Below are 6,464 nucleotides of genomic sequence, written 5' to 3'. Positions count from 1 at the left end.
TTGTTATAATGACACAAGATGATTGTATTAAAGCTATGGAAGTTTGTTAAACAAACCAGGTGATTATGTAGAAGTTACTTTTAATGACATCAAGAATATTATAGTAATAATTGCTGGTTATTTATATGAATTGCTTTTGGAAGTAAATTTAGATTTTAAGTCTTAACAGTTATCTGTCTAATGAACAGCCACATGTGGAGACCTAATCTGGAATCCCCAAAATACACAAAAATGTAACAAAGTCTCCTTTTAGACCAGTAGTGTTGACCGCTAATAATGTTACAATAGGGATTTCTGCTTATTTAGATTGTATTTTAAATCCCTTGGTACAAAAGATGGGATCCTATATCAAAGATTCATTGGATTTTCTAGGACTCATTTGAGATTTTAGTTAGCATTATTGTTCTGACAAATACATCATGTTTACTGTGGATATAGCATCTTTGTTCACCAATATTCCCCAAGATATTGCACTGGAATTTTTTCAGTTATATCTTACTAAAAATACATGTTTTACTAACCAGAATATCCATTATATTGTCTTTTGATGGAAATCATTTTAGAAAATAATTTCTTTATTTTTAACAAGTATTTAATCAACAAAAGGGTATTGCAGGTGGGTCTGCTGTTACACCAGCTTTTACCAACTTAGTGTTGGGATGGTGGGAAACAGAGTTACTACCATGTATCCATTCATCTCTAGTATAATGTTTTATAAGAGGTTTGTGGACAATCTGTTTTATAATAGAATGATCAGTTGAAGACAGTAGTAAGATAGTTGATGAACAAAATATTAGTTTGGATTTTTTTTTTATTTTTTTTTGTGGGTGATTCTGGTACTACTGTTGATTTTTTAGATATAACTTTATCTTCTAAAATTAGTGAAAGCATTTTTGAAAGGAAGATACATAGGAAAAAAACATTTTCCAACAACTATTTACATTTTAGAAGTCACCACCCCCTCTTAATGAAGCATAAAATCTCTACAGGTCAGTGTATAAGGGTTTCACGGCTGACCTCAAAGAATTCTGACTTTGTGGATGACATTAGTTTCATTATGGGGCTTTTTCAACAAAGGGGATATGATGTGAATTTTTAACAAGAACATCTGAAGATATTTTAGACAAGAGGGATGAACATTTACTACCTATATTACTAAAGCCTTTAGTTAAGTCTGTTGGTAATATGGATCGAAGTATTGTTGACAAGCACTAATTTGTGTATGCCCTGTATATGTCCATTGACAATTATTGTATTTGAGAAATTAAGAACAATTGGAATGTCATCAAAGACAGTAAAGAAATATTTGAAGTGGTAGGATCTGAACCTAAGTTTGTTTATAGAAAAAATGTGAGCAATAAGAATCTGTTACAGCACTACAGATATTTTTTAACTACACCAAGTGCTAACAAGGATAAGAAAACCTATAAATGTCATTTTTTTTCTATTTGTTGATATATTCATGAAGGACCTTCCCTACATTTGTTTTTTTACATATAGATAGAACTTTTGGCAGTTATAAACGTTTTAACTGCCAGTGTAAAGGTATGGTATATTCTGGTATTTGTTCTCAATATTCAGCACTTTATGTTGGAATGACTACAATATTCACAAAAATGGATAAAAGAATATCTATATGCTATGAAAACCAAGGATGTGAAAAATGCTCCATCCAAATATTCAGAAGCCTATCTAGGGTTTAAAAAGTTTTTTTTTTTTTTAAATGTTTTTGATAATGTACAGGAGGACATAAGAGGAGGGGATTCTAAAAAAAAAGACTTGAAGAAATAAAAAACTGAATGGCAACTGAAACTAAAGGCAGACTACCATTCAGGGCTGAATGAAGCCATGAAAAACAGGAAGTAATGGTTATTGGTTAATTAGTTTAATTAAATTATCGGTAAAAGTTTTTTATTGGTTGAAAGATTGTATATGATGTTGCAATGTGAGTTCAGTATTATTTCTGATGAGGTTTGAAATCTGGTGGACGAAAGCTGTGAATAAAGACATTTTAATCCTAAATCCTTGGGTTGTCCATTTTTGAGTTGATTTCCTTGCTGGTTGGCTCTTTCATCATTGGTGAAATATAAATATATGTGTGTGTGTGTGTATGTATGTGTATATGTGCGTATAGTGTGTATACCTATTACATATACACACCTATATGAATATATATATATATATATATATATATATATATATATATATATATGTGTGTGTGTGTGTGTGTGTGTGTGTGTGTGTGTGTGTGTATATATATATATATATATATATACACACACACACACACACACACACACACACACACACACATGTGTGTCTATGTATGGCAAGCCCCCCTGCACCCCCATGTGTGGGGCTGTGCCCCACACCCCCGCTGCTTAAATATACTAACTCCTAGATCACACTACAGTAGGGAAACAGGTAGATTCCTTTTTCCCCACTGTAGTGTGCTTTGGCGTTGCAGTGTTTCCTGTTTCCTTTCTTATCGGTTCGTAGAACTGATCATTGCAAAAGTGCACTTTCGTTTAAGTGCACTTTTGTGTAAGTGGTCCTCTACTTTTCTTTTTCAAAATAAAGAAATTTCGACAAAGAATAGTAGACCCATATATATATATATATATATATATATATATATATATATATATAGATAGATAGATATAGATATATAAAATCAGATTAGTAAGAAAGTCGAGTATTATGAAAAGCACCAAGGCTGCTTAGTAGCAGAAGAAAGCAACCAACACTAATGACAGCTGTATGTCCTTTTAAAGCTATGTACTTAAAAATCTGCGATAGTACCCTGCCACATTCTGATTTCAGTGTAAATAGTACTAGCATTTTAGCTAATTAATTCATCTGAGATTTCACATCAGCTACTAGATGCTTGTATGTATGATTGCTCTCTTGGGCAGTATAGCATTGTCCAGTCAGTGCTAGTAGTGATAATTTTTCTTAATTATGTGGCGTATATACAAGAAAGAGACACTAGCATTCTCAATACCCTAGCCCAACTAAGACAGCTCTCTGAACCCATCCCCATATTTAATTTAATATAAGCATGCTAGGTAAAAAAAATAAAAAATAAAATAATATATAGACCGTATTTCCAATTAACTAGAATGTAAGAAAATTAGCTTTGCACTGCATACACAAAATGTACACATAGCCAAGCAAGGAAAAAAACACTACTGACATAAATTAATCCTCTGGGAATGGAACAGGTATAAAATAACAAAGATCAAAAGAAATGCTGATCACAAATAATTGGAAAATGGTCTCTCTGGCAAAAAATGCCCTCATTTAACAAGCAAACTAACTAAAAATATAACTAAACTATAAAAATTACAGTTCCCAACATAAACCTCAGTAAATACTAAATACTTCAAATAAATGGACTCTACTTGGGTCTGGCCCTGTTGTCTCTGATAGACAGAGGCAGACAGTAATGCTCGAACTTACATACTCCCCAACATAGCTTCTATAAATTTCCTAACATACCCATTTCCCATGATACATAGGGACACAGATGGGTTGCATTAGACAGCTAGACTTATAAAGGCCCTGGTTGTCATTAGCCTAGTGTATACCGATGAACTTATCTTACTTCAAGAAAACAGGATTAAGATTGACCTCTGTGACTACAGGAGCAAATCATTTACAAGACTCTTCATGCATAACAATCTACACAAACTTCCTGAAGCCATGTTCAGTAGAAACGTAAGCTATTAATGCAGTCTACTGAAGTGAATAAAAAACTCTACTGCCGTGTAAAAAACTGAAAAAAGGATATGTAGAACTGCTGGGGTCTGTTTTGTATACATGCATGGGATACTTTATACTGTAGTCTTACTAAAAGTGCATGACTCATTGCTTTGCCACTCATTCCAAAACTCCTTCCTTAAAACTACAACAGTATAAAATATATACAGTGCTGCAGCCAGCTCACATGGCATGGCATGTTGTGCCCCTTCAACCCAAAGCTGTGGAGAAAAAAAAGAAAGGTCTTCTGAGAATTGAGAACAAAAAAAGAGTCTTTGAAGAGTTGAAAATAAATACATTCTGTACTTCCATAACAGTAGCATCCATAACACGCAGCTACCTATATTTACTAGCTCACATACTGATCTTCACTATAAGTGTGAATGCAGTATCGGCATCTATTTATGAAATCCAAGTACCTCTTGGCTTCATAAATGAAAGCTGGTACTGCAGTTTCACTCCATCAGCATGTGCTGATTTCACACCCTAGCACTTTGCTCCAAGAGCAGTAGACCTCTTTATACATTACATACATATAAACATGTGCACACATACCCATGTACAGTTCACACATACACACACACATATGAGTTAATAACACTCTGTTGATTGGACACTTCAGTAGAAACAGCATATACAGAGAAACTTTTTAAAGTCTCACACTATTAACTTTTTTTAATCATAAAAAAGAAAAAAAAAACCTTTCTCCCCTGCACCCACACACCCTTGTATCTCTGAATGTACTAATTCAAGGTTTGCACAACAGGTAGGATAACATACAATTCCTTTATTCCCATTAGCATAAAGGCTCCTAATCCTTAAAAGTTTAAAAAAGATACAAAACACATGTTTTGCAGAGGATCAAGCCCCTTGCTTCCCTCATGTGGGGTCTACACCCCCACATCTCTGTATCTTTAAGTGTACTATATCTGAGATTACACAGCAGTGTAAGGATAAGATAAAACTCCCTTATCCTTACAACCACAGTCTCATACACCTGATAAAATGGAACTTCAGTATTGTCAGACATAACAAGTATTTCATTTGAGGTGTTCTTCAACACTCTATCAGAAATCTTTCTCACAGTACAGTTGTATGTGTGTGCTTGTATAAGTGTGTCTTATTTTGGGTCCCGTTTGAAAGACTGATTTTCCAGAAGGTTGAACTTCATATGGTCAAGACCATATGACTGATTTTACAAAAAGTCAAAGCATTTGCATGGAGGTCACAGTACAGTGGGGATCAGGGAATTTACTCTTTCCCCACTTTAGTGCAGTTGTCTCGGAGTAGGTATATATAATTAGCAGGGAGTGTAGAGAACACATGGGGCTTACCCCTCTGCAAGAAAACAGAGTTGTCTTATTTCTTTTGTTTTTGGAATTACTGAATTTTGATCATGTGGTCTTGACCATTTGCAGTTTGATGTTCCATAATTTCAATGTAACAACATAGATCAGTTTTATTTTGTAACAAAATAAGGTCCATCTTGACTAGAAACCTTTGTGGATCTCAGCAGCTGTTCATGAGGTTGTTGCAGGATTTGGTTGCAACTTGACACCATTGGATGATTGTCTGAATATCCAGGAAGCCATGATATAGAAAAGAATGTATTAAAATCAATGCAAACAAAAATAATAAACTTTAATGAACAGTATGGAATATCATGGAACATATAGCATGGATGCAAAAAAATGCAACCTGAAAGTAATAGCAAAAGAAATTATATGATTTTTAATTGTTCATTTTATAAAGCATCCCTACTCTTCATATATATGTAACAGTGGAAGCGGATGTTTAACATCACCTGAACTGAAAGAACAGTCTGACGGGACCTTGGTTTAACATCTTCATGGCAGGGCAGCACTTCAGACATGTAACACAGCCATTGTGCTGCATTGTAACATAATTACTGGAATATGAATCCATGTGACGAAGAAAACAGATGGAACCCGTGCCTTTTACCCTTCTAGAATTAAAGATAAGCATACAGTGTACTAAGCCACTGGTAAGTCTGTAGGTGGATACTGCTATAAAGAAACACTAGATCATTCTCTCTTTCCTTTATTTTTAACAGACTTCTTCTCCTAGGCTAGCATCTATGTCAATGAAGGCCTTATCTTTTTTCTTTGATACAGAAAATGTTCAGTTGAATGCTAAACTTTAAGCCTCCCAGATAGCAGCAGTAATTCATGTGAAATCTGAACTTTAGTAAAAAAAGTATAACCCACTATAGTGCTGTATTAATATGTGGATATTTTATTTGATTTTTAAACCAATGTAACCTTTCAGGATATAAATTTGTATGGCATAACATTTATGGTGTGTAGTGCTTATTTAGGCTACAAGACTCTGAAAAAAAGTTAAAGTATAACATTTTATTACACTATATCACATTGTGTGTGCACTGTTTCATATAATATTACTTGTGTTATGTTATACTAACAGTTTTGATATAGCATTCTCTTCAGCATGGAAAATCTTAATTTTAGGTTAGGTAATGCCTATGGGTGTAACTGTTGATTTAGAGGATTTTTCCCTATCTTGAGGATTAAACTTTATTTTTTTGAAGATGTACATAATTGTGTGTATTTGTTCTAAGCTAATAGGGGATGAGGTGTTCTGAAAATGTGTTTATTTTTTGTCTGAGGATATTCACTAAAACAAAATGTCTTGAAAATATGACATAGTTTCAAATGGAGACA

Source organism: Protopterus annectens, chromosome 5.part0 (assembly GCF_019279795.1).
Source record: "Protopterus annectens isolate FY-2018-M chromosome 5.part0, PAN1.0, whole genome shotgun sequence".
In the NCBI taxonomy this organism is placed as follows: Eukaryota; Metazoa; Chordata; order Ceratodontiformes; family Protopteridae; genus Protopterus; species Protopterus annectens.
Note: the sequence above shows the minus strand (reverse complement) of the source record.